This window comes from Anser cygnoides, chromosome 1, assembly GCF_040182565.1.
Source record: "Anser cygnoides isolate HZ-2024a breed goose chromosome 1, Taihu_goose_T2T_genome, whole genome shotgun sequence".
NCBI classification, from domain to species: Eukaryota; Metazoa; Chordata; class Aves; order Anseriformes; family Anatidae; genus Anser; species Anser cygnoides.
In genome coordinates, this window is record NC_089873.1 from 129,703,184 (window position 1) to 129,730,676 (window position 27,493).

Consider the following 27,493-nt stretch of genomic DNA (forward strand, 5'->3'; position numbering starts at 1 on the left):
GTGGAAGTTGCAATTCAGCTAGAAGTTAAACATGGCATCCCTCAGGCTGTTTTCCAAGGCCAAGGAATTGTTAAACGTCATTACAGCACTGAATGCATGCCATCTAGCATATGTAATACACCCCCTCATACCCTCTCCCCTCATTTTCTTTTGGCTACAGACAAAAATCTCTGCAAAGCCGAACAAATAACAAACTATCTTGTTTTATGATTTGTATTGTGCCCAGAATATTAACCCTCTGTCTTCAGAATATATCCAAAGACATGGGGCATTGATAAAACAGCCAGCTTTTTGGCATGACTACCTACATAGATAATTTTCCTCAAATGATCCTAAAGTACTGATTACAATTTTCTTGCTCTTCTGTTAGATCAGTTGTGGTTGACACCTGCTCTCATCTAGTCTCTTCGGTGTTGGTTAAGTTCACTCCTGTAGCTGAGATACAACAGAGGGAGGGTTTGCATGGAGAAATTTCTTTTCATAGATGAAGGCTGGCTCTGGGCCATGGCAAAGCAGGCAGTCTCCTAGGGCAAAATGCTGCTCGCAGCAGTGAAATGGCCCCAGTCCTTCTACTGACCTTGCTCATGCCAGAGCCCTGGCAAGGCAGGGTGGCTGCTGCTTCAGAGGGGAAAACAGGTGAAGTACTTCCAAAGAAGGGAGAAGGAGGCATCTGCTGATAGAGTTGCTGCTTCCGGCCCTCCAGGCTCCAGGGGGTAGCAGATCTGCAGATCCCTCCATCTCAACCCTTCACCGGGCTTTGGCCCCCTTTTTGCCACAAGCCTTGACTTTTGCAGCAGCAAAAATCATTTTTGCCTGTGCTGCTGAGCAGCTTGAACAAGCAATGTTAATTAGTCCCACAGACTAGAGTTAGAAAAAATGGACAAGCTTTCATGCACCCGATGTTTCTTATTTGATTAAGCTGCATTCTGCAAGTAGAACACATTCAAATAACAGAATACCCTTTAAAATGGGCAACATATGCAATTAACTGACAGGATCTGAAACGATGGGACAAGGAAGGTAAAGTAATAAATTGCAAAACTGGAAAAAAAAAAGTCCGACACAAAATGAGAAGGATTTGGGGTGTTTCTCAGTGTGGAAGAAGTGACACAGCCTAAAGGAATGGTTGTTCTTACATGTTATCAGCCACTTGGTAAAAGCACAACTTGACATCAGTTTAAAAGATAACAATGGCAGAGTGAGGTATGTGCATCAAGGGGGTTCCCAACCAGTCAGTATTCAAAAGTCTGAATTTTAGAGGGGTTTACACCATCAGGGATGGAAGAAGCTGAAGCTGGATCTCAACGTCAGCCTAGTCGCATAGCCCATGTGAACCACCTAATGGGTTATTGCATCCCTACTGCAAGATGCGGGCAGCATTTCTGAGGAGCAGCTGAAAGGAAGTTGTACAAACAATGCTTCAAATGCTGTTATTGCAAGGTCAGCATAGGCTAAGCTAGGGTACAGCACGCACAGACACCCTCGGTGAAACAAAAAGCAACTCACTTTTTAGTGCACATAGTACACAGCTTGCTACACAAATGGAAGGGTCAAAAGTCAAGACAAGATTGATACTCTTCAACGATGACACAAAGGAGAAGAGGCCCTGCTCATAACCATGGCACCACTAGCCCAGCAAGAAGCTTTTATTTTCCTGAGGTTGAGGATAAGATAACTGTGATGCATCCAGCTGGCAAGGTTGTCAAGGAATTTCCCCAAGGCAGAATCTGAGCCCAGACTCCACTGGGCAAGATAAACAGATGTACCAAGCACATACTGAGATCTCCAAGACTATACTAATCGTGCTTTACACCATGCCTGGAAACAATCCCACCAAGGTTTACTGCACGGATGCCATGACCTAGATACTTGCAAGCAATGCAGTAGAAAGTGGCAGCATTTTCTCATGGAGTTACCAGCAGGATCCTCCAGCCCTGTGAAACCACCACATGACAGGCATGATAAATGATCCTGGCTCTTTACTGTTAGGTATAACATTAGCAGGACAAGGGAAGAAGCACAGAAAAGAGGACAGACTCGGGAGAAATACTAAAGAGATCATCTCGGCGTATCTTGACGTCCTCCTTATGTCACAATCTCCTTCACCCTTCAACATCCTTCTTCTCCTCCCCACCACCACCCACCAGCAGGGATCAAACAATCAGGTTTTGCAGATGAGCATTATTGCCAAGAACATCTGTTTGGAAGTGTACTTTTTCAGCAGGGCTAACTGACTATTTCTAGGATTGAATGTTTTTGAAGCAAAGATGTGAATCTGATGCTAAAAATGAAATTAAATGAATTCACCCTTTATCATCCCCTATCTTGACAGTACCAAGGAAAACAACAGGGTCAACAACCGTCTCCATCCTAAAAGATTTATATTTCCTGATTTCAATGCCTGGCTATCGGCTCTTCAGGAGGGACAGGCAGCACAAAAGGGGTGGTGGCGTGGCTCTCTACATTAGAGAATCTTTTGATGTTGTGGAACTCCAGGCTGGGAATGATAAGGTTGAATCCCTGTGGGTTAGGATCCGTGGGAAGGCCGGCAAGGCTAGCATCCTGGTGGGGGTCTGCTATAGACCGCCGAACCAGGATGCGGAGACGGATGAGGAGTTTTATAGGCAACTGACAGAAGTTGCAAAATCGTCGGCGCTTGTCCTCGTGGGGGACTTCAACTTCCCGGACATATCCTGGAAACACAACACGGCACAGAGAAAGCAGTCTAGGAGGTTTCTGGAGAGCGTGGGAGATAGCTTCCTGACGCAGCTGGTCAGTGAACCTACCAGGGGTGGTGCCCCGCTAGACCTTCTCTTCACAAACAGAGAAGGACTGGTGGGAGATGTGGTGGTCGGAAGCTGTCTGGGGCAGAGTGACCACGAAATGGTAGAGTTCTCTATTCTTGGCGAGGCCAGGAAGGGGACCAGTAAAACTGCTGTCTTGGACTTCCGGAGGGCTGACTTTGAGCTGCTCAGGACGCTGGTTGGCCGAGTCCCTTGGGAGGCGGTTCTGAAGGGCAGAGGAGTCCAGGAAGGCTGGGCGCTCCTCAAGAAGGAAATCGTGATGGCACAGGAGCGGTCCGTCCCCACGTGCCCAAAGATGAGCCGGCGTGGAAGAAGACCGGCCTGGCTCAACAGAGAGTTGCGGCTGGAGCTTAGCAGAAAAAAGAGGGTTTATAATCTTTGGAAAAAAGGGCGGGCCACTGAGGAGGACTACAAGGATGTAGCGAGGCTGTGCAGGGAGAAAATTAGAAAGGCCAAAGCTCATCTGGAGCTCAATCTGGCTACTGCCGTTAAAGACAACAAAAAATCCTTTTACAAATACATCAACGCGAAACGGAGGACTAGGGAGAATCTCCATCCTTTACTGGATGCGAGGGGAAACCTAGTTACTAAGGATGAGGAAAAGGCTGAGGTGCTTAATGCCGCCTTTGCCTCAGTCTTTAGCGGCAATACCGGTTGCTCTCCGGACACCCAGTGCCCTGAGCTGGTGGAAGGGGATGGGGAGCAGGATGTGGCCTTCGCTATCCATGAGGAAATGGTTGGCGACCTGCTACGGAGCTTGGATGTGCGCAAGTCGATGGGGCCGGATGGGATCCACCCGAGGGTACTGCGAGAACTGGCGGAGGAGCTGGCCGAGCCGCTTTCCATCATTTATCGGCAGTCCTGGCTATCGGGGGAGGTCCCGGTTGACTGGCGGCTAGCCAATGTGACGCCCATCTATAAGAAGGGCCGCAGGGCAGACCCGGGGAACTATAGGCCTGTCAGTTTGACCTCAGTGCCGGGGAAGCTCATGGAGCAGATTATCTTGAGGGTCATCACACGGCACTTGCAGGGCAAGCAGGCGATCAGGCCCAGTCAGCATGGGTTTATGAAAGGCAGGTCCTGCTTGACGAACCTGATCTCCTTCTATGACCAAGTGACGCGCTTGGTGGATGAGGGAAAGGCTGTGGACGTGGTCTACCTTGACCTCAGTAAGGCTTTTGACACCGTTCCCCACAACATTCTCCTCGAGAAACTGGCTGCTCGTGGCTTGGACTGGCGTACGCTTCGCTGGGTTAGAAACTGGCTGGATGGCCGGGGCCAGAGAGTTGTGGTGAATGGAGTCAAATCTGGTTGGAGGCCGGTCACTAGTGGAGTCCCCCAGGGCTCGGTACTGGGGCCAGTCCTATTTAATATCTTTATCGATGATCTGGATGAGGGCGTCCAGTGCACCCTCAGTAAGTTTGCAGATGACACCAAGCTAAGTACGTGTGTCGATCTGCTCGAGGGCAGGAAGGCTCTGCAGGAGGATCTGGATAGGCTGGAGCGATGGGCTGAGGTCAACTGCATGAAGTTCAACAAGGCCAAGTGCCGGGTCCTGCACCTGGGCTGCAACAACCCCAAGCAGAGCTACAGGCTGGGAGATGAGTGGCTGGAAAGCTGCCTGGCCGAGAAGGACCTGGGAGTATTGGTGGATAGTCGGCTGAATATGAGCCAGCAGTGTGCTCAGGTGGCCAAGAAGGCCAACGGCATCCTGGCCTGTATAAGAAGCAGTGTGGCCAGCAGGTCGAGGGAAGTGATTGTGCCCCTGTACTCGGCTCTGGTGAGGCCGCACCTCGAGTACTGTGTTCAGTTTTGGGCCCCTCGCTACAGGAAGGACATGGACGTGCTCGAGCGAGTCCAGAGAAGGGCGACCAAGCTGGTGAGGGGTCTGGAGAACAAGTCTTACGAGGAGCGGCTGAGGGAGCTGGGCTTGTTCAGCCTGGAGAAGAGGAGGCTCAGGGGCGACCTCATCGCTCTCTACAGTTACCTGAAAGGAGGCTGTAGAGAGGTGGGGGTTGGTCTATTCTCCCACGTGCCTAGTGACAGGACGAGGGGGAATGGGCTAAAGTTGCGACAGGGGAGTTTTAGGTTGGATGTTAGGAAGTACTTCTTTACCGAAAGGGTTATTAAGCATTGGAACAGGCTGCCCAGGGAGGTGGTGGAGTCACCATCCCTGGAGGTCTTTAAAAGACGTTTAGATGTAGAGCTTAGGCATATGGTTTAGTGGAGTACTTAGTGTTAGGTCGGAGGTTGGACTCGATGATCTTGAGGTCTCTTCCAACCTAGAGAAATCTGTGAATCTGTGAATCTGTGAATTTCTCCTTTGCTTTTTACCTTCCATTTACCTGATAATTCTGCTCAGGGTCTGCTGAAGACAGAAGATTATTCATGTGAAAGTTGCACTTGCTTAATTAATGCTAATACACACCCAAGAGGATCACATCATAATTAGTGCAGCTCCGTGAAAGTACCGGAGAAAACAGAGTGCTCTACATGCAGGCTGCTGTACCATCAGATTGATGAGCTAACTGCAAAACTGCTTTCAAGCAGCATAGGGCTGAATCCTGTTCCATTTTTGTCACTCTAGTGATGCTATCATGAGATACAGTGGCCTAAGTACGACAATCAGCCCTGTAATTCAGCAGTGATTCTGTTTTAGTTAAGATTATCTCCGGTCCCAGAGAGGGCATTTCTTCCTTCTTTCCTCTTCACTACCCTGGTGGGTTTTGAAGTAACGTACCAATTCTGGCAGCATACTACTGGACTGGAGCAGTGACACAAAAACCATCTGAGCCGTTCAGAGCCAATGTTGCACTTTCACTTGTCATTGATCTGCCTTTTGCTCATCAAAAGCAATGGTGCAACTCATCCTGGCTTCCACAGCACAAAATCAGGCCTGTGAATGATACACCTGGCCAAGCCAAAAAGCCACAGCTAGTTGTCAGTGTCCATTAGTGCCACACAGTATCTACAGGTGGGCAGAAATAGACTTGGGTTAAATTTAATTTTATTCTATGATACAAGTGCTACGCAGAGTAATATATTCTCACGACTAAGTAGGCTGCCCCTTCAATGCTGCTGCCTAGGGCAATAGCCAAATCAGCCCACAGAAGAGGCCTGCCCTGACATTAGACACCCATGACGTTCATTAGACGTGCTCGTGTTCTGCAGGGGACTCAGAGCACGAGGAAAAAGGCCGTTCAGCATCACAAGGCAGTCAGTACGCTCAGAAAGATTAAACCCAACAATGACAGACAGCTCCAATGACTATTCTAAAATGGCAGTTTGCCATGAGAACGGTGAAGTACAGGTTTTATTAACTAACTTTCAGTTAATTTGCTGTCCATCGGGATTCAACTGTCAAGAGACCGCTCTTTTCATGCAAGTTAAAATACCACTGTGGCAACCGTTGAGTAAGCATATTCCCACTGTGTCTTGTAATAATGTAATACAGCTTGAAAAACAAAAACAGCAAACACACACACACAAAAAAAGAAAAAAAGGGAGACTCTTTAAGTTGTGTCAACCTTTGACATTGTTCCTGAATTGCCCCTAAATGCTGTGGCTGACATCCTTGCCTTGTCGCAGCAAAAGGAAGGCTCTCACAGGCTCCTGGAGCACAGACTGCACTTTCACTTCACTGCCCCAGCCTTCCTGCTTTTCTTGCTTTTGCAGTCTGCCTCCATCCTCCCATTTTAGCTCACGTTAGTGCAATCACTGCCAAATTAAAAATTAAAGACATTAAATCAATACAAACCTCAGTGCTAACAATCTGTGTCCAAGCCTCATTGTTCATTATTATTCCTTGCTTCTATTCCTCTGGGATCTTGCTTTTGCGGTTTCTACTTCTCCCCAGTGAGGAGTCACTTATGCCAAAGGTGCGAGATTATTATTAGAAATGGTACACCAGCTCTTTTGGGAAGAGCTGAAGAACTAGTTAACCTGTAAGCAAGTGCCGGAACCAAGCACAGGATGGAGGAGCTAGCTGAGCTTTCCCTGGTCTATGGGCAGTTCAGCCTCAAACACAAAAATGCTGCTGTTGTCTCATTTGCAGCCCTGCAATGAAGATCAGCTTCCAGCTAAATCAGCAATTAAGGGGGTCTCTCCAGCTAAACCTCCATTTTTTCCCACCAGAAGAACACGGGCATTGATTCAGCATTGGAAGGACTGGAGATCCAGGTTCAAATCTGCATTTGGACAAGACCCTTCCCTAATTCCTTCTGGCTAGTCGCAAGCAGCAATGAACTGGACTGCACGTCACGCAGTGGAAGACAGAAGGACCTAAGCTAGAGAGACGAGAGAAAATTTGTAAGTGCTTTGTCAAGCGCAGGCAGCAAAGGGAAGATGAGGTAGTTTGCTTCTCTTAACCACTTAAGAATGAATCAATCCTTTCTATAGTATATTGTTATCTATTTATCTGCCTCTCAAAGAATATACATAGTACACATCTTATAGAAAGGATATGTACTATACAGTATACACATATGAAAGTTCATAAAAAAAATTAAGTCTGCAACCCTGCAATACTAAGGAGATCCAAACGTCAGACTTCTGAGCTTTTATTAACAAGAGTGAGGAAAATTATTTTTTAAGAGGTGAAAGTCACAAAGGGTGTGCCTGTCCCTTTTTCCTTCCCCTTCTGTTACATACAATGCACAGCATGGGGCAGTTACCTGACAGCGACGTTCTTAATGTCCTGTACCCCACAACGGTGAATTTGAAGGAGCATGCTACAAAGTGTATGGCCTCAATTCATACTTGTTATACTAACTCATTGTGTCTATTTTTATAGCTTATTTGAGGATTCCTTGTTCTACAGTGGTGACAAAGATATAATTTGCAGTGGTAAGACTCCTAAGAACTCCCAAGCAAACAGCATTTTGACCTTTGCACTTTCTGATGCACATAACCTCTTAGAAACAACAACAAAAACAACAGCAACAAAACAAAACCAAACCCAACAAACAAACAAACAAAACCACAAAGGTAATCATCTGCAGAAGGGAAAACATAGGCAATGTCTGTGACTGCTCTCTCTGCCCTTGTCTCCCAGCATTAATACCTCCAAAAGGGATATTGCCTTCTCTGGGTGCATGTATATTATTGTTTTAGCTCACATCAAGTGTGAGCTTTGGAAGCAAACTTACAAATCATTCTCACTTGCCAGATTTTGGTTCACATCATGGAGATTTTGAATTAGATATTTGTTTCCCTTGAAATTAAATTGGAAGACATGTCCAAGAGTTCACCCAACGTTCTCCAGGTCCTAATGGGCATTCAGCTACCTGATACCAGACTAGAGCTGGCCTGCAGTAAAACTCCTAAACGTGATATGAACATCGGTCCTCAGCACCATCTGCTCCTCTCCTCTTGCAGCAGGCTACTTGCTGGTGTAGGTACAGCCTCTGAAACTAGCTTCTAACTTTCTCTAGGGACCTCTTGCTTATGGCCTGCTGGGCTACTGTTGGGCAGCAATCCCAGTGCTTCAGCCGAAGTTCAGGCTGTTGTAGGTGTCCCTGCCCGAGCAGGGGAATTGGAGCAGGTGACCTCTCGAGGTCCCTGCCAACCTCAACCCTTTGGTGATTCTGTGGCAACTATTCTTTCGAACTATTCCATAAAATCTGAAATGTATCCTCACACAGGATCAGAGGGACATGCCGTTAACTCCTCATGGAAGCGGTCTGAAGGTTCCTGGGGTGGCAGAGTAACCTAACCCATCATAACTGATGTGGAAGGATGCTGCTAGTCCAAGGAGCAACACTAGGCCTGCGCTTCTGCAGCAGCAACAAAATCAGGCTTTGATTGGAACATCTCCCGGGTCATAGAAATGCCATTTTCATAGACATGGTGCCCAGGGACCTCTCCTGCAGAAAATCAAGTATTGCAGCCACCGGCAAGAGGGACGGCTCCCTGTCTAGAGCTGGGCAGAGGCCTCTCCAGCTCCCGTGCTGCCCGGGGCCGTGCTGGGAGGGACGGTCGCACCGACCTTTCCTACCGCTAGCGCTACAGGCAGCGAGGCAGGAAGAGGTATTGTATTAGTATATGCACAGCGGGGCACTGAGGGAAAAGGGCAGATTAATTAGAACACACACAAAAAAGAATGGTGATCCATTTTTTCAGGGTCAGCATTTGAGGAAGGGAAAACAAAACAGTTTTGCTTGTGGTTCAGGAGAATATCATGTAAACTTGTTTGAGGCTAAATATCTTCTCAACTCAAAATAGGATTTTTACAGAGGTCAAATAATTTTTTTTAAAGGCAAAAAGGCTTAAACATTGCAGAAAACCCATCATTTTGACTAGTTACAGTAACAAGTGCTGGGCTGGCAATATCCTCTAGCCAACTCTTTTTGTCAAAATTCATCATAAAAAGCATTTCAGATGACCACTCTGCAGCCTTACAGAGCCTTCAGCAGGAGCTCTCTTTTGGGGACTGCATAACCTATAGGATAGCACGGCTGCCTGAGGAGACCTCCTTATCAGTCACACGCTGATACATGGACATTACAAGACATTTACAAGCTCCAAATGGATCAAAAGCTCCAAAATGGATCAAAAGCAATATGTTGAAAATACACTTAAATACATGGAGAAGCACCAGATATAGTATCTAAACCATGCGTTATAAACAAAAGAATAAATAAAAGCACATCTTACCACGTGCTTCCACGTGATGACTTTTACCATCAGCCACAAAGTTTGGGTTGGGTTTATTGCATGCAGTCAGGAACTCTCAGCTGGATTTATAAGTGTGTCACAACACAGCCAAGGCCCGCAGAGTGTTTTATTTACTAATTAAATAGAGGCTGGCAGGCCGAGTGCCAGTCTGTGCCATTACACAATTACATGAAGAGGTCTGGACGATGTAGAACTTTCATCACCCATTTGGGATTTTAGCAGGTTGTTCCGCTTTCTTTCCTAATATCGGCTTATTACAGTAGGTGCTGCCATTAGCGCTCCGCCAGCCAGAGCTGGATTTGCAGCCAGCCGGACACAAGCGTGTGCTGTTGTGTGTCAATTAGCGAAGGGCTAAGTGTACCACGTGACCCATTTTCCTCAGCTCTGCAATTAGCAGCTTTACAAAATCGTCTTTGAGGGCCATGAACACGAGTTAATCTTCTGGGGCAAAAGAGTAACAGAAACAATCAGCAAAACATTTCAAATGGAATTTAAGATAATGAAAGGCCGTGTGTCTATGTGATCAGTTTTAGGACACTGGCAAAGCACCATGTCTTTGTTTCTGTTATGTAAATTCCAATGGAGTACATTGCCCTTCGTGTTCACATCTTTATTTCTACATCTTGGAAGCCACAAAATCTGACCCAGCATCTTTGCATGCCTTATTATAGCATGAGATCACCCTCATGGCTATAATTTGAAAGTAATAAGCTTGTTATTCCTGGTCAGATACCCACTGCAGACATTACATTGGCTTTGTCAATCATTCTAAGACCTAAAGAAAGCCAAGTGTCTGCAGTTTCTGCAAACTTTTTTTTCTTTTTTCACTGAGTTTGTGCAATATTCAAAATGCTTTCGTGATTTGACTGGAGTGGGAGAGGAGTGGCTTTCAAACAGCTTCCAATGATGTGCTTATTTCCCATCTCACTAAAGGGCAAACTCACTCTTTGTGAGTTTGCAGCCCAGATTTTCATTCACTTAGTTATTTCCTATGGCTTGGAAGGACCTAGCTGACAGGCTCAGGGACCCTGGTTACATTTATTGTGGCTGGAACTGAGCCCACGAACAACTAGATTTTTCATAACAAACTCCTCCATAAAACTGGCTTTTACAAGTAATTTTCTATTAAGGATGAGGGAAAATGGTGAGGACCAGCTCAGGTAAACATTGCAATTTGGAGTGTGTCCAAATGAGATCAAACATTTTGAAGCTCTCCTCTTGTTCAAGTCTCTGTCAGCTCTTGAAATTTCTGGCAGTTGCTTAATGCCTTCTGGCACTCTCCCCTTCACCCGCAAGCACAGAATATCCTTGGGGGTTTCATGGGAATTGCTTCTTTCTATTACAGTCCCAGGGCTACTATCTTTTACCCAAATGAGAAATACTTTTCTGAAATAGATGTGAGGAATTTCTCCCTCAGTTCCAGCTGAAATCACTGAGTAATGACTCAACATAAAAACAATGCTTAAATCCAAAAGTTAAATAATCTAGCTCAAGACCAAGGAAGGATTTCTGTAACAGTTTGGTGCAAATTAGGTTGGCATCAGATTTTATAAAGGCTGGCTCAGTTCCTAGACTTTACAGACACCTGTTAGCAGCCATTAGCCACATCTTTGGGTTTTACTTCTAATGCAATGGCATCATTCCAAAAAAAATTCTCCAGCAGGTAACACAGATGGGCAATCAGCACCTACCAACCAGATCAGTGTGAATACTGTGTGCGATAACAGCTAGAATGAGGATTCACCATGTTTATCTGACATGATATTCTCACTGACATATCAATTTAGTTAATCTGACACTCAGCTAACATTCCCTGCAACAGAGCTATATACACCAGGGATACTCAATGACAGAAAAACCTTTCCAGATCCAGGTGATAAGTGAATGTCACTTAGACATTGTGGAGGCAACGCAATGTTCTCCAAATTTCTGCAGAAAACTTGCATTTCTCACTGCTTTCCTGATTTCTGAGAAGTAGCTGCAGTTAGTCCCCACAATCCTAGCCATGAGCACGGGCAGAGGACTTTAAGTCACCTGTCTTGGGGTTAGACAAAGTATGAAGCAGCCTTGATGAAGAGCAACACAGCAAAACCTAGGTCCCCAATTCCTTGACAAGATCTTGTTGATATCAGATGATCTACATGCAAGAACTAGACAGCACAACATTGTCCACCTGTGTAAAACGTTTCTCCAATCTCAAATTGCTCTACAGATGTTCACTAAGCCTCACCCCTACCTCTCTGACACTGGCTGTATGCCCATTTTGCAGATGCCCGCATTGAGGCATTCATAGTTGCTATCTAGGGAGCAGTGAGTCAGAGGCAGAATTTTAAGTAAAACCTAAGAATCCTGATTTTGAATCATTCCAGTCACTCTGTGATATTCCTTTCCCTACAAAACCTTTAAACTTGAGCCACAGAGAGGTCAGAAACATAAATTATCGGATTCACTACTTGTAGGCAAAGCTCCCAAGAAAAGCAACAGGGGAAAATCCTGACATTCCTTTCCCCCTCCCTGTCCATCCTGGAAGCCACTAGCAACATCCCACTGAACCTAATGGAGCCAATACTCTTGGCACCGTCAACTGACTTTCAAAGCTATGTTGTCATTGGTTACAGGAGGTTTTTGTGATGTTCAGATACATGACTAAGAGCAGGGACTTTTACAGATCAATCTGTTCGAGACCGAGACATTGAAACTCTACGGTCTCTTATACCATTCAGGTCTCACTGAAACCAGATAATGACTGAATAAAAAATGATCTAGATCAGGAGTAGAAAAGCTACGGTTGTGAAGTAAATGCCGTACCGACACCATATCATGTGGCTGGCCATAAGGCTATGTTAATCTTGGGGCTAAGGGGTGATCTGAGCGCCTTGCTGTGACCAGCCTGAAGCTGATGCCACCAGGTCTTCAGCAAAGGTGCGAGATGATGCCTGCTGTATTGAATTTGCTTTGACGATCTTTAATAATAAGAGTCAGTTCCCTCCAGGCAAATGTTTGCAGACCCATTCAATTAATGTCTTCAAAGCAATTTGCTTGCAGCCTGCATTTCCATAAACTGCAGCAAACATCCTTATAAAGGCATCAAGTAAGAAAAAGTGGTTTTGGATGATCAAGATGTCTCTTGAACCTGAGCATTGACTACTGACACATGGACATGTCCAACTCATTTTAACCATCTTTTCTCTTTGGGTTGTTTTATTACCCCTCCTCCTTAAAACACTTCATTTTCCTATTGGAGAAATACTCTATTAACTCCACTTTAAGAGATTTTGGGCACCCACTGTTATTGCCGACCCAGAATTATGGATGTTGAGATCTACAATGTAATTAGGCTTTACAAGAATAAAGCTGAAGACAGTCTACCAAGTCTTCTGTCCAGTTCAACAATACTACAGCAGTGTTCCTGCTAAATAAATTAACTTAGGATTCCTACATTCCCATGATGAAATATTCTACAGGGGCTTCAAAAAGGAATCTAAATGGATACATAGATAATTACCACACACTATATACCCCTTCAAATTGCAAGGTTTATCAATGAGTGACCAGCAGGTATGAAACAGTCTAGCTACTACACTCCCTGGTTTGAGCAGTAAGGGTTTTAAGAGGAGGCTTTTTCCAAGATAAGAAAAAATATCTGTGGTAGTTAGATTTAAATTTTCTTAAGAAATCCAACTGAATACCAAATTGGGCTTGATTTTCCAGCTGGTATCTCAACTCAAGCTACCAGAAATAAGACCATCAGTGCATTAAAGCAGACGTGTGCACTGTCTGAAGAGCATATTTTCAAGGGTAGATACTGATATTCAAATGGAATCAAATGGAATGGTATTACACCCATGGAAACCACAATGTCCTTCAAAGCAGGAAGTCATCACCCTGAATATTCTTCCTAGACAAAGATTCTTCTAACCTTATCCAACGCCCACCAAGGCCAACAGAAAGCTTCTTCTATCAGTCACCCAGCTTTCTTATTTGTAGGTTTTTTTTGAATATGCATTCATTTGCTCATGAAAGACAGTGGGCCACAGCTTTGTGGGAACAGTTGCCAGTCTGTGTCCTATCAGAAACAACACAGATGATAAGGAAGCACCTTTGTCACCCACCATTCTCTTATTTTAAACAAAAACTTGCCTGTGCATGTGGTTGAAATACCAGCCACCCAGAATGGGGTGCGTCACATTTTGCAGAATAGCTTCTCTCAGAGGCAACAGCTGTGATGAAAACTTAAATGTTCCACAACGAAGGAACATTCAATGCTCTTCAGTTAAAAATGGCAAAAAAGAAAAAAAAAAGAAAAAGGTTTTGTGGCATTGCTCTTGTTCTTTCTCTCTCTTGCTCTCTCTCTCATCCGGATGTTAATTTGGGCTTCACAGCAGGCCTTCAACAGAGGAAGCCAAAACGGGGATAGATGCTCAGCCACTGGATGTTGTTAAGAGCTCTACTGAAGTCACTGAAGCTATGGCAATTTACACCAGTTAAAGATCTGCCTGCAGGGCTTGAAATGCAGTCAATTGTCCCTCCTCCCCCTTCACCACACTAGCAAAATTTTCTATCTCTTCTATGGTAATTCACTCCATGCTATTGGGAAGAAGAGAGAAGAGGAGGGGAGTTCCCTAGATTAAACATTTGCTGTTCAAGGCTTGGACAGAAACCCACAAAACTGTGAGTGATCAGAATGCACCACATGGAAATGATGATGGAAAACCCCAATGAATAAACATGCCAGCAAAGCCCATCTCTAAATAACATATTATTGTAGGTTTTCTTAAAAAATAAAACAACACAGAATTTATGGTTCCTGCATTTTTTTAATAAACATTTTCTTAGTTTCCTGTATTCTGCTTTTTCTCTTCCATCCATAAATTTCTTCCCTCCCTCTGCAGTCCCATATGTTCAAAAGGGAGACAGCACATTAACAACAAGGCCAAGTACAATTGAAGAAGTATGCAGAAGCACGGAGCAGACTACGGGATGAATGGGAGCAGTGCCTCATTTTTTTCCTGGAGCGTCATTTGGTTAGCAATGAAATGGAGGTGATGAGCTGTACCAAAGTCTCTCTCACTTAAGGGCAGGAAGGAAACCCAAGTGTATGTGGGCATCCCAGCACCCGGGGAGACACTCCACAACCTAGTGTCATTCTTAGTCTGGGTCATCAAAAGACCTGGACCTTTGGATGTGCCACCAAAGGAATCCTCCTCATGTAGCGCCCATGAGGAATCCTCGCCCTTACACAAAGTTCAGGTACCGTAAAACTGAGTGAGCAGAAGTGATGGGGTTTATTTTACCTGCCTGTAAGTTAGATCTAAGTTCTTTCCATAATCAAGGGAGACATGCACATCCCCAGCAGAGTTCCTCCCACCTGTTTTTGGATGGGACAGATCTCTTTTCAGAGGTACTTGCCTTTCTCCACTGTCTCTAGAGGACATCTTAGATACATTTAGACAGCTAAAACAAATTAAATGATTTTCACCCATGTGTCAAAACTGGTTCCTTCCATTCTTGCAATTTGACTGATATGATTAATCAGTGGAAGGAACTGACTCAGGATAATTTTGAAGAACAGGGACTAATAGGATTCAAGACAAGATAAAGGAATCCACGTACTCTGATGATGTAAAGGAGTGAAATTTATAGTTACTGTCTGCGCTGTCACTGGAAGAACATTATATTTCTATAAAGAAAGCTTTGTATTTCAGTTCATGAGGTACAGAACATGTGTCGATTGTGCCCAAAATGTCAGCCTAGTAATTTCCAGTCTGGTAGTTTTGACAGTCTTAATGAACAGGCTCTTTGCTCAGCAAAAAACAAGGACTGGAATATGGAGACAACTGTATTAGGTGGACTGACAGGCTCTTTGAGAATCACTGGGTAGGACCTGCCCTAAATATTCTTAGCCATTCTGTGCTAGTACTTTCTCACTGTCTTAAGCATGAAATTCACTTACATATTCTAAAAAAGAAAAACCAAGGGGCGGGGGGTGAACAAGATATAGGCATTTTCAGTGTACAAGCACATTTACATAATCAGGGCAAAAACCTGCATTTTAAAAATGCCCTAAATACATATTTACATGAGAGAATGCAGTGATTCCAAAGAGGCTGATAATGTGCATTTTTAGTACAGCTAACTATGTATTTACACAACTGAGATAATAATCCCCATTTATTTATTTATTTACATTGCCACATTAGAAAAATCGAACAGCTATTAAGCCATACAGCTTCACATTAACTCCTCAATATTGCATGTCCTCGGGGCATTCCAGTACTTGCAAGTGTACACCAAAAGCTAGAAACTTTCTCATGAGGAAAGGAGATGTTTCCTCTCTCGCTGGGTTTCGTTCACTTGTTAGTCCTCTTCCAAGAAATCTTCTGTAACCACAGTTTCCCTGCCACAAGCAGTATCCTGCTCAAGTCATTGCTGATCTGCAGCAAGGATGAGAGTAAGCACTTTTAAAAAATCTGGACTCAGAATGCTATTTCTGAATGAATTGTGCCTACGCAAGGACCTTGTCCTCTTGATGAAGAAGCTGAGTGAAGATGTATGTGTGATAGGGATCTCCCTTGTCTCTTCTGATGGGAAAACCTGGTCTCCTTTGGGACTGTGACAAACAGAAAGCATGAGGGAACACATCGCTTTGGGTGTGAGAAGGCAGGGGGAGACACGGCAATAGTGTGAACATGAAAGAGCCTGTGCTGTCCCTAGTGACAGCTTCTTACAAAAAATTTAATGTAGTCAACAGGTAAGTGATATAAAAAGGAATCTGGCTTTCCCTCTCCCATACCCTGTGCAATTTCCCCACTTGGAAATCCTGTCTCATTAGCAAGTTGTAAAATGTTTTAAATGTCTTTTTTTCCCTTCCCTTCTCCCAGCCTCAGTTCCAACGACACAGGTATCAGTGTGTTTCAGGAAGTGAGAGATACTAGATTTTGTATTCTGCTAATTCACCATTTACAATCAACCCAACTACTTTAGTGTATCTGTGGGCACACAATTTTCTTTTAAATAGACTAAAAATAATAAATTATGAAACACTTTAAAAATTAATGCATGCTCCAGTTTAAGCAGCTGTCGATTTCATCTGCTCCTCCTCCCCACAGGAAATCCTCTCCATCCTAAAATATCAAAACCCTAAAGACAGTCAAATACAGAGCTGTGACTGGCATAGGAAGGACAAGCATCCATCATCGAAAGTACCACCTGTCTTTCACATCTTTGCTGCACTACCCCACTTCCAGCCCGACCCCGACCCCACCAGCAGAACATCTGAACTCCCTGCAATGCACTGCGCAACGTGCCTGCCATCTGCTATGTGTGCTTCATCCTCTCTCTCATCTGCTCTCAGAGGGGAGAGCTGTGTGTGCACTCAAGTGTTTCGGCAGGGTTTTGTTTCAAGTTCCCAACCTCTCTATAAAGACAGGCCTCCTGACCACACGTGGGCAGAGCTTGGACAGGCAGGTAGAGGGGTCACCAGTATGTAGGAGCCAGCCCAGACAACTAACATTGTTCCTGGGAACAGTCAAGGACCTTATATCAGTCACATCTGCGATGTTTTAACAGCCCTTTTGTTTGCTGGTTAAACTTTCTTATGCATTTATTTTGCATTAGCTGACTTTTGCCGCTCTTGTTCTCAGGCTCCTCACAATGCTCCTTGCTCTCACTTCACTGATGAACTTCTAAAAAGCTTTTGCTTCTCTGACAAATGTCCATCTGGCTCTTGCTCCTGTTGTACTCCTTTGCACCTTCTGTCATTCCAGGTCCAGCTCAACAAACCCCATCTCCACTCATACCAGCCTTACACAGCTGAGGATCCAATAGTAAAGTGACCCGATGTGGGAGGAATCATCACATCAAGAGTACCGCCTCTTCAGCATCGCCCGCCACTGCCAGAGTACGGGGACATGAAACAAATTCACATCCTCCACCCGAAAGCAGTATCACACTAACAAGTAGCATCACAGGCCACTGGACCACTAAGAAAAGAACAATGCTGAACGAGTTAAAGGGTTTCATTTCCTTCTCAGGAGAAGTGTAGAAAAACAAGGAGCCTGGCTATCAGCATGATCTATGCTGCCTGGTAGGCAAACATTTTCATAAAGACTTGGGGTAGTTTCTTACTCGGATTAAGCAAACAATAGTATGCACATGAACACATGCACGTGCTCACGCCACTTAAGATCCAAGCTGTGGCTATCCCTGACAAGTGCTTGTAGACATGAACGCTGTTGTACAGCCCTTTTATGAATACTTCCCTCTGCTGCAAACCCACTGGTCTTAGCACCACCAATAAATGGACATCAGAACTGAGAGCACAGAAAAAAAAACCACAAACCTCAGCAGGATCATCAAAGAAAAAGATTGATCAAGAAGAAAGTTATGCAGCCAGCACAAGTTGACCGAGAAATCAGTTGTGCTTTCAATAGCATATGATTCCTGGGCCATTAAGCTGACACTGAGACTGCACACTTGCATTCCAATCCGACACATTTATTGGAGAAGTAGAAAGCTAATGCTGGCCTATAAACAATTGCTGTCCACTGTAAATCACTGCAGGACCTCCCTTGAAACATATCACCTCCCATTTATCTCACAGGCATCAAGGAACCCCGTGCCCTCTTCAGCTTGTTGTTTGGCCATTAAATGAAGACCCTGCCTTTCAGGGAGAGGACGGGTCCACAAAAGCCAGAGTGAAAGACAGACAGCTCCAATGCAAGGTTCAAAACATGGTTTGTGGATGTACGTGACTTTATCCCAACTTGCCACGAGCTTCTTGCAAAGATTTGACTTCATTTTATTTCCCTTTCTGGAAAAAAAGCAGTGCTATTAAGATTCGTTGGTGCTCCAAGCAAGTACAACAGAAACCAGTGGCTGTTCAGGATAGGATGCATGCACAGATTTGCAGTTGTTTGGAATGAATGGAGATTAAGAGTCTCGCGTGTTTCCTGCGAGTTGTCCAGAAACAATTTTCCCTGCAGAGTTAATATACAGCTAGAACGTCAGAATTTAATGCTATAATTATAATTTTCATAAATCTGAGTTATGCTGAACAATTGCAAGAGTGTTTTGTGTTTTTTTTTAACTAAAGAGCATCCTTTGTAATTCTTATACTATTCATGGAAATGCCAACTGATAAAGAGTTGTGGTGGGAAATACAGAGAGATGGAAAAATGGAGAGAGATGTTACACGCTTTCTTATCATCTGTACTCCAAGGACTTGGCCAGATACGTTCCTTGATAAACTGATTTCTTCTGTGGTCAGTGTCCCCTTCTACTGATGCAGAGCAGATGTGTCCCAGAGTGGCTGCATTTCACAGCACAGCACCAGCCAAGTGGCAAGAGCCCGGGCTCAGCACCATTGTGGAGCAGGGGGAGGAGAGGAGCTCCCCTCAGTGCAGAGCAGATGGAAGTCACTTGTCTCCAAACCCCCTGTGTCCATGAACCTGGGCACTCTCGGATGGACTACACCATATCCCTGAGCATGCCGCAAGCCCGTTCCATCCTGACACGTCCTCACCCATCTGGGAGAAGATGAACTAAGCACAAGCTTTGTTCACAGCAAAACGAGAAAATGCCAAGAGCTGTGGTGAACGTTTAAGGTCTGAGGGCTGGAGTCAGGCATGCAGTTAAGCATCTGTCTGCAGCAAGGTGTTGGAGCCAGGCTGGGAGCGAAGGGAAAGAGGCGCCGAGAGTCGAGCACGCTGGGGCAGAGCGGGTGAGTGTCTGCGGATGCTGTCTTGATTTACTCACAGGCTGCAAACATGAAGCAGATATTTTTATGTTCTGTTATTAATGTTAACCACAAAACTAGAAAGGTTCTCCATAGTCAATAAAGATAACAATATGAAATCCACAAGTGCCAAGCCGCTACAGAAATGTGAAGCTGTAGAAAAAGTTAATAAATTCTGGAGGAATGCCTCAGGCTTACTCTATTTCCAAGGAATCCAGAGATTTCCAGCATACGTCGTTCGCAGGCCTGCCTTCTCAGTGCCTGCTCCAAAGGGGGCTTGGACAGACTTCAAGGGAAATCTGTAGCTATCTGTGTCTGCTGCCAGGAGAAGTTTAGTGGTGCAGTGCAACAAAGCACCGCTGCCGATTGACAGAGGAATGGAAAAACAGATCAGATGCATGCCTGCCTCTGGGGAAATGTGCTGTGATCCAGGAGAACCTACCATCATTTTGATATACCAGTCCTCCTTTCAAAAAATGGTTTCTAATTTATTATCTAGGCAATGACCAGGGCTCCCTGATGCTACTGTGCCACAATGCTATCGTGACAAAAAAAAACCAGAACTCCCCATAAAATCCAAACCTTCTCACAACACCAGTTTAAAAGCAAACAAGGAAAATAATGTCTCTACACCTTAAAATGGTAAAGAAAACTGAGAACTTACAAGGACCAAGTTGATATAGCCGTGCTCTCTCCTGGGTCAGTAATATTGGTGCTATGAAAATCCACTTTCCATAGAATCACAGAATGGTTTGGGTTGGAAGGGACCTTAAAGACCATCTAATTCCAACCCCCCTGCCCTGGGCAGGGACACCCCCCACCAGACCAGGTTGCCCAAAGCCCCATCCAGCCTGGCCTTGAGCACCTCCAGGGATGGGGCATCCACAGCTTCTCTGGGCAGCTTTTTTTCAACGTACCCCTCAAGTCTGAAACCTAATGTGACACTTACCTGTGTTACCATAGATCATGTTAGCACAAGGCCCTGCTTGCCTCATGCATTTCCCAAGATGGCAGCTTCCAGCTTCACCCCTCACAGCTACAGAATATTGGGGTGTAATACCGAGGAGGTACATGTGGAAGAGAAAAGTAAATGAAGAGAGGTGGTCACAGCTGACCAGAGGAAGGGCAGAGCTGTATTTCCTTCCTCACAATCTGGCTACTCTTTCTAAGGATACTCTTCGATATAATGCACACTCGACCTTGTTTTTTAAGACTAGTATTTCTTTGTGCCTTTGGATCTATTTGTCTGAAAATGAATTGCAAGTTCAGGAGCACATGGAAACAACACAGACCTTCAGAAACTACATTACTGAGTGAAGGAAAAAAAAAAACAAACACAATCTTAGCAAACGAAAAAAAAATGTGAGCAGGAAGGAGCCCTGTGCTGTTGAGATACTAAAAAGGGGAAAAAGGAAATGATTAAAACAAAATCTAAATATATAAATCATTTTCGTATTATTCTCACAATACAGCAGGATAAAAAGTTATTTTGAAAGGTCTTTTGAATAACACACAATGTGCACAATTAAAAGGTTTATTTTTACCTTTCTGGTTTTAGGTAAGAGTTGTTTTGCTGATCAGAACAATTATGCTTATAATGGGGTAAAAAAGAAGTCTGTTACCTGCAGATATGCAAACCAGCGATACTGGAGGTACAGTCAAGACACAGCATTCTGCTACTTAAATCGGCTTCATCTCTGAATTTTATTTCTGCACAAAATATATATACTTTATTATTATTATTATTATTAGAGGCTTACCATTATGGAGTTAGCATGTGTTTTTACAACTGTGGAATAATCAGGAAAGCTTTTCACTTTGGGAAGAAAGAAAAGAAATAGGGACTACAAAAAGCAAAACAGTGGCTACAACTTACAGATTAAAACCAGACAAAGTAATGTCAGAACGTGGATTAAACACCGGCTTCGCTGTAGCTACCACATGAAAACACGCAGTCTTGTGATTTCTGCTATGTTCAAAACTCACCGGTGTCAGCTGCTGTCAGCAGGGAAGCAGATCACCAACACTACTTGCTGTCACTGTTCTTACTTTCCCAAAAGTTTTTATTCCACTGGTATCACATCAGAAACTTCCCACACAATGCCTATCAGTAGGAGTGCATTCTTCCTTACCCCCTAGAAAGTTAAAACTTGCTAACGCTAAGAAGGCTAGACTGGAAGTTGGGTCTTTCAGTAGTTTTGTTTCTTTTTTTAACATTGTCTTATTGCTTAAACTGTACAGATCCTGCTGTAATAACCCAAAGCATCTAAACTATGGAAACGCTATCTCTCAGCAAAGTAAAAACAAATCAAGAGTTCAAGATGGCCTCGTGGCTGACTTCCTACTCGTATTCTTCACATTCTTGCTGAGGCTTCAGCTGACTGTCACTTTTCTGTTGTTCTTTGGTTAGCAAGGCACACTTTAGGTTTCCAGGGAACTGCTGAAACACGTTCTTGCAATACCCGTGCTCAGCAGTGTTACGGCGTGTGGAGAAGAGACGATGAACAAGTACATGAGGGGAAAGAGAGAGGCAGTATGGAGACACCACATCTTTCCTGGCATCTAAAGGGAAGGAAACTCTCACAATGAGATTGTTAAAGGACTGGTCACACAGGTTTATTCTGATTTCAGTGTAAATCAAGAGACTTGATGGTTTCTCAGATAGCAAGGATGTAACAAAAGAAACCAGAAGGTACTGAGGTAAGACCACCTGACCTTGGCTTTCACAGAGCGTGAGGTGCAGAAGCATTTTCTCTCTTTTATACCAAATAAGCTCCCAAAATAAGACTTTCCAATAGGTCTTAATAACTCATAGGCCTGAGCAATTCTGTCCTGGTAGGAGCCTGAGGAGAAGAGCAAGCAGAGTGTGGCAACCAATGCAGAGTTAGCCGTGGCAATAATCACAGGGGCAAGTCAAAAGCCTCAGCTTCTTCACCTGGTGAGTCTTCATAATCTTCGTTTTGCAAAACATATCTTCCTATCCCACACAGTTGTAAAAGAAATATTTATAAATGAGCCAAAGAATAGGTGTCTGCTTGCACCTGAGAAAGCCTGCAGAAAATTGTTTCGCAAGATGTAAGCAGTCCCTGTTCATCTCAACCTCAAGCACAACAAATGTGTGGGCACAGCAAAGGAGCAGGGCCGTACGGGTGCCTTGTGAGATACATGGAGGGCTCCCGATGCCTTCAGTCAACCCATGACTCGTGACAGCACTTTACATGTGGCTTCTCCAGCTGAGCTTACAATATTTAAGCATGAAAACAAGGGGGCAGTGTGTACTGCCACAGCCAATGCTGTAACGCCAATAAACCATAAGACCTAAACTTCTGGGCTGTTGATTTGATAATCTGCATTAACACTACACTCACTTCAAAATGAATATGAAAGCAAACAGCACAGGTAGCACTAACTTCGGTTTGTTACAGCTTGTTAGAAAAGAGAGAAAACAGAACTGCACCAAGTTGGAGGTCCCACAGGATCCCAAACCAGGGTTCCACGGTGCCCGTTAAACAAATTGTGAGATCAGGACCATACTTGTCACTACAGAGCTGTTGGATGATACAGTTCCCAGGTTTCAACATCCCCTCTCCTTTGCACACAAGTACATACACAAATACTCCCACAGATTCAGCAAAGCTCCTGCACGCACCTCTGCCAATCCCTTGTCTGTGTATGTATGAATCCCATTAAAGCTGGCATGAGTTCAGGGAGAAAAGGAACGTATTTCTCTCTGTGCCATAATGCACGCAGCAGAGCTTCCTACCATTGCCATTTGTTGTTTATTTAAAAAATCACTTAATGCAAAACAATTAGGAATATTAAAAAATGAGAGGGGGGAGAACATCAGGAACAAATATATTTTTCTATGACTCTCTGAAAAAGTAGCATTTAGAATAAAGAACAGCAAAATTCTCCATTCTGAACTTACAGCAGTCCATCAGTCATCTAAAATAACAGGCTACAATTAATTAATAATGTAACGAATTAAATTATCATGAGCTTACACTAGAAAATTACTTAAAATACACGAGGGTGGGGAAGGGCTGTGGTGCGGGCATGCTGGGTGGCTAGCAAGGAATCCCCCTGCATTCAGTAACCACCCACCAGCTTCAAGGCTCTGATTTCTCTCCAGGACTCTGTACCAGGTTTTGCTCTCAACTTACTCTTTGAGATTACAAAAGTTTCCAACACCTTCATCTCTGCCAAGGGGGAAACCAGTTACCAAATTCAGGCTACTGTTTGATATGCTAAAACTTTGATTCAGCACAACACTTTGGCATTGCGGTTACCTCCTAATGCAAGAGTAAGAGTCACCCAAGGTATTTTTAGCCTCCTGGAAAGATGTACTTTCACTGCGTTAGGCTGGAGGAAGGCTTGGCTTGCTGATGAGATGCTGCGTGAGAATACCTGTGTTCTGAGCTCAGCCCCTTAGTTCCCCATCCTCCGGTGATCACTGTTAACCCGTCAGGCTGACACACCTTCTGTTTCCCAACCTTGAGAGATGATGTCATTTTAGACTTTGGAAAAAGAATTAAGTGATTACAGCATCCATGTCCCAAAAGACACTGCTGCATCAGGCACTGCCATGATTTAAAACCATAAAATAATAAAAAACAACTTATTCCCCCCTTAAAGGACACATGTCCTTATGGGTAAAATAGTGCTCTAAAGACTGTGGTGAGCAGAGGGGTAAAAGAGGGAGGCAGATGAGGAAAACAACACGTGTGTTCTGAAAGCGCCAAGCAAAATGGGGGGATGACCTCTCTCCATTTGCGTTACACTTTTTTATTTACTGCCTGTATTCCCCACCTTTCTATGTCTCTCACAAGGTCACATAACGTGGGGTTTCTTCACAAACACCCTTTGGAGCTGGGAATACAGCAAAAGCAGAATTCCAGTCTCAGGGACAAGATGCAGAGCACATTGCATTTATCAGGGTAGCAGCTGCCTGACTGTTGCAGAAGAAAAATCTTTGTCCTGGCCTTGGCAAAACTCGCTCTCATCCCCCAAGCTTGTGGGGCTCGGCTCCATCAAGGTGGCAGCAGCAGGGAATGGGACAAAGCAGGGTGAAGGACCTATTCATAAGGGGGCAGCATCACCAGGCAGGAGCTCAGACAGTACACGGAAAAACAACCCATCGCACTCTAGATAATATTATTTTTTTGGTTATTCTTGCAACAGTTTCCCAAGGAGGTAAGATAATCTGTTATTTGTCATCTCTGAGGAAGCTTTCAGGCTGATGAGTGGTTAAGTGAAACTGTTAGAAATGGCGGGGAGCCCAAACTAAAAGTACAAGGAGACAGTACTTGAGGAGGTCTGCTCTGGATTTGTGCAGTCTAGCTGTCACGGCACAAGATAAGGAAAGACAAGAATGTGTCTTCTCTGACCACAGAGGCCCTGTAGATTTCATTTCTTAATGGCACTCCAGAAACAATTACTCATCCTCACTCAGGCCTGAATCTTCATTTTTTCCACATAATTTCCTGCTCCCCAGAGAAGCTTGTCTTTTCAAATCCCTTCTGTTTCCATGAGGATTGTCTCTCCCATGTTGCGGTTTTGAAGGCATTCAAGTCCACATACATAACACAATGTTTTAAAGGTTCCTCTCCCGTTTGATTAATCATTCTTGACCCATCTCCCTACCAGTGCTGTCCAGTGCAATAGCAATAACGCTTCCTGAAAAGTGGGAAAACAGATCACAAACCAAAACAGAGATCTGCATATCTGTAGATCTGTTCTGTATCTACTATATAGCATTGCTACAGCGCAAAGTAACTACTAATACTGTGTGCTCCCAAGCAGAAATCCAATATGGACATAAAATACACACTTGCACATACCCCTCCTTTCTTTGATGTGGCCATGTTGAATACACTGAGCTAGGAAAAAAAAAATAATACCTTTTTTTTCCTTTTCCTATGTGCAGTGTCCACAAAGTCCCCCAGCACAGCAGCATGGAGACCTGGGGAGTCATGGACAAAGCAATAGGGGCAACTGAGCATGGTGATTTCAGAGCCTTGTTGGCACATACCACATCCCATCAAAATATGCTGGCCTGCTGCAAGGGGATGTTCAGTCTCTGAAAGAAATTATAGCCCTATAGCATCTGCTGCCCACCTGGGCAATCTGAAGAACCATTCAGGAGCTGACTGAAGGCCCGGTTTTGTGCTTTGGGCTCTCTGGGGTGAATGAACAAGTCTCTGCCTAGCAGTACCTTTTGAAGCTCAAGGACTGAGATGTCCTGGAATGAAAAACAGCAACTCTGTACCCACATAACATGAATGTCCAGGACGCGAAAAGACTACAGCAGATCTCTGATTTTTTTGTTCCTTAGTTTATTCTTCTTGGCTACGGTCTACATTTTTGGTGGAAAATTCCTCCATCTCTCTGTTGGCAGATCAGTTCTACACTTGTCACACATGTGCTGCTCTAACAGAATAATAACTTAATTTTCCCCACAAAGCAGTAACATGCTATGGAATGAACATTTCTAATTTTTTTTTTTAAACTGTAAAAAGCCTCTTATTCAATCTGTGTAATAGGTTAAGTGGCCATTTTGTATTAAAAAAATAATCAAGTATGCTTTCCTTCCCAGCCTCTCTCCCTCTTTTAAAATCTGATGTTCTAACAGTTTCAGGATCAGGGAAGTGGTTATTTTTGGCATAATATTCAGAAAGACAATCTTGCAATAGTATTCTGTACCAAGTAAGTGCTCAAACGAACAGAGCTTATAAATGATTAATATAACAGCAGTGAGATAACCCTGACAAGTACATCTGGTGTTTGTTAACTGAAGATTATTTCTTTTAAGGTTTTAATTGGGCCATATTAATTGGATGCTTCTCTTCGGTAGACATATTTCGTATCACAAAGTTAAGCCAGGTTTTGTCCAGCAAAGCTGTAAACATGCAATTAATCACAGAAAACCATGGACCCCTCCTCATGCCTGGAACATACCCTCAAAGTCATTTTCATGGGGTTTTCCTTCCTGAAATCAAGTGGACTCATAGGGCTGAGGGTTAGCACGATGTTCTGAACACCGAGTGATGTGTCTGTAATTACCATGAGCCTGCACAACTCTGGCAAATCTGTCAAGAGCCCTCGTTGGTACCAATATCGTGCGTGCTTCAGCCTGGAGTCTCTTCATGAGAAGTGGTTCACAAGAAAAAGACTGCAGCAGCACAGTTTTCCCTGTCTGTTTGAACAGAATATTGCCTCGCCCACATAAAGGAAGGCAGCAGCTCTGCTCTTGCACCAGAGTGGTCTGACCCACCCAAGAACGGCTTTGCCAGCGCTGAGGAGGATCTTCTCATGGCACTGCCGCCAAAGCCAAGAGGGTGTTAACACATGGAAGGTAAGAGAAAATTTCCTACCATGTCACCTAGATTATTCATAGTAAGATTACAAACCACCTTAGGAAAAATACTGCCAGAAAGGCTACACGAGCCATTTGTGCCTTACAGCTGGGCTAATTAATGGCAGGGGATCTGCAGGTCAGCACCAGTCCCATCCACCCATGGAAATGATGGGGAAATGGAAGAGCTTCCCATCTGCTATGACACATCTTTGTGTTTTTGAGTTTCAGCAAAAACATTCACACTTTATTTTCACACATTATTGCCTTTTTTAAGCTTACCACCTTTTCCTTTCTTCCTTCCTTCCTTCCTTGCTTCCACTTTTCCTCCTTCCACTTTCTCTTTTTCTTTCCCAAATTAGTTACCTACTGTGTATAAGACACATACATAAGCAGTTACAGTGTCTGCTTACCTATGGAGGCTTCCAGAGCTCTGTACAAGCTCCTTTTGCAATGAGAGCACACGGAGTTTTGAAAGAAGATTAGAAACCACAAGAACAATATTATTTATGGGAACAACTTCTACTTTTGCTCTAGAGTAAGAATCCATGACTATGAAGTAGAATGGCATACACACTGTAAAATACATGTATTTTATAGAGAGGTACACTCAGCACAGCCCAGAGCACTCTCATTTTCTGGTAGACTGAAATTATGATTGTACACAAGAGTCTAGTGCATTACATAGGTACGAGAATGCTTTTACAAGAGCAGCTAAATAACTATATAAAGAATAGCTATATAACATCTATTCTCATTACTTGGTTGCTATAAAGCTCATTTGCACTGAATTAACTAAGTTGTTCCTCTTACAGATCCACGCCAAAGACGTTATGATTGATTAAAAGTAGTTCCAGCCATGATCTCCCTGAACACCGTGTCAGAGGTCTGCAGCTGAGTGCCCATGTAAATTAGAGTACTACA

At 44.1% G+C, this 27,493-nt stretch overlaps 1 protein-coding gene across 3 annotated transcripts in view; it reads right to left on the minus strand.

Annotated features, from left to right (window-relative positions):
• Nucleotides 1-27,493, minus strand: part of NHS (NHS actin remodeling regulator) — a 251,881-nt gene that overhangs the window by 90,968 nt on the left and 133,420 nt on the right. The window lies entirely within an intron of this gene.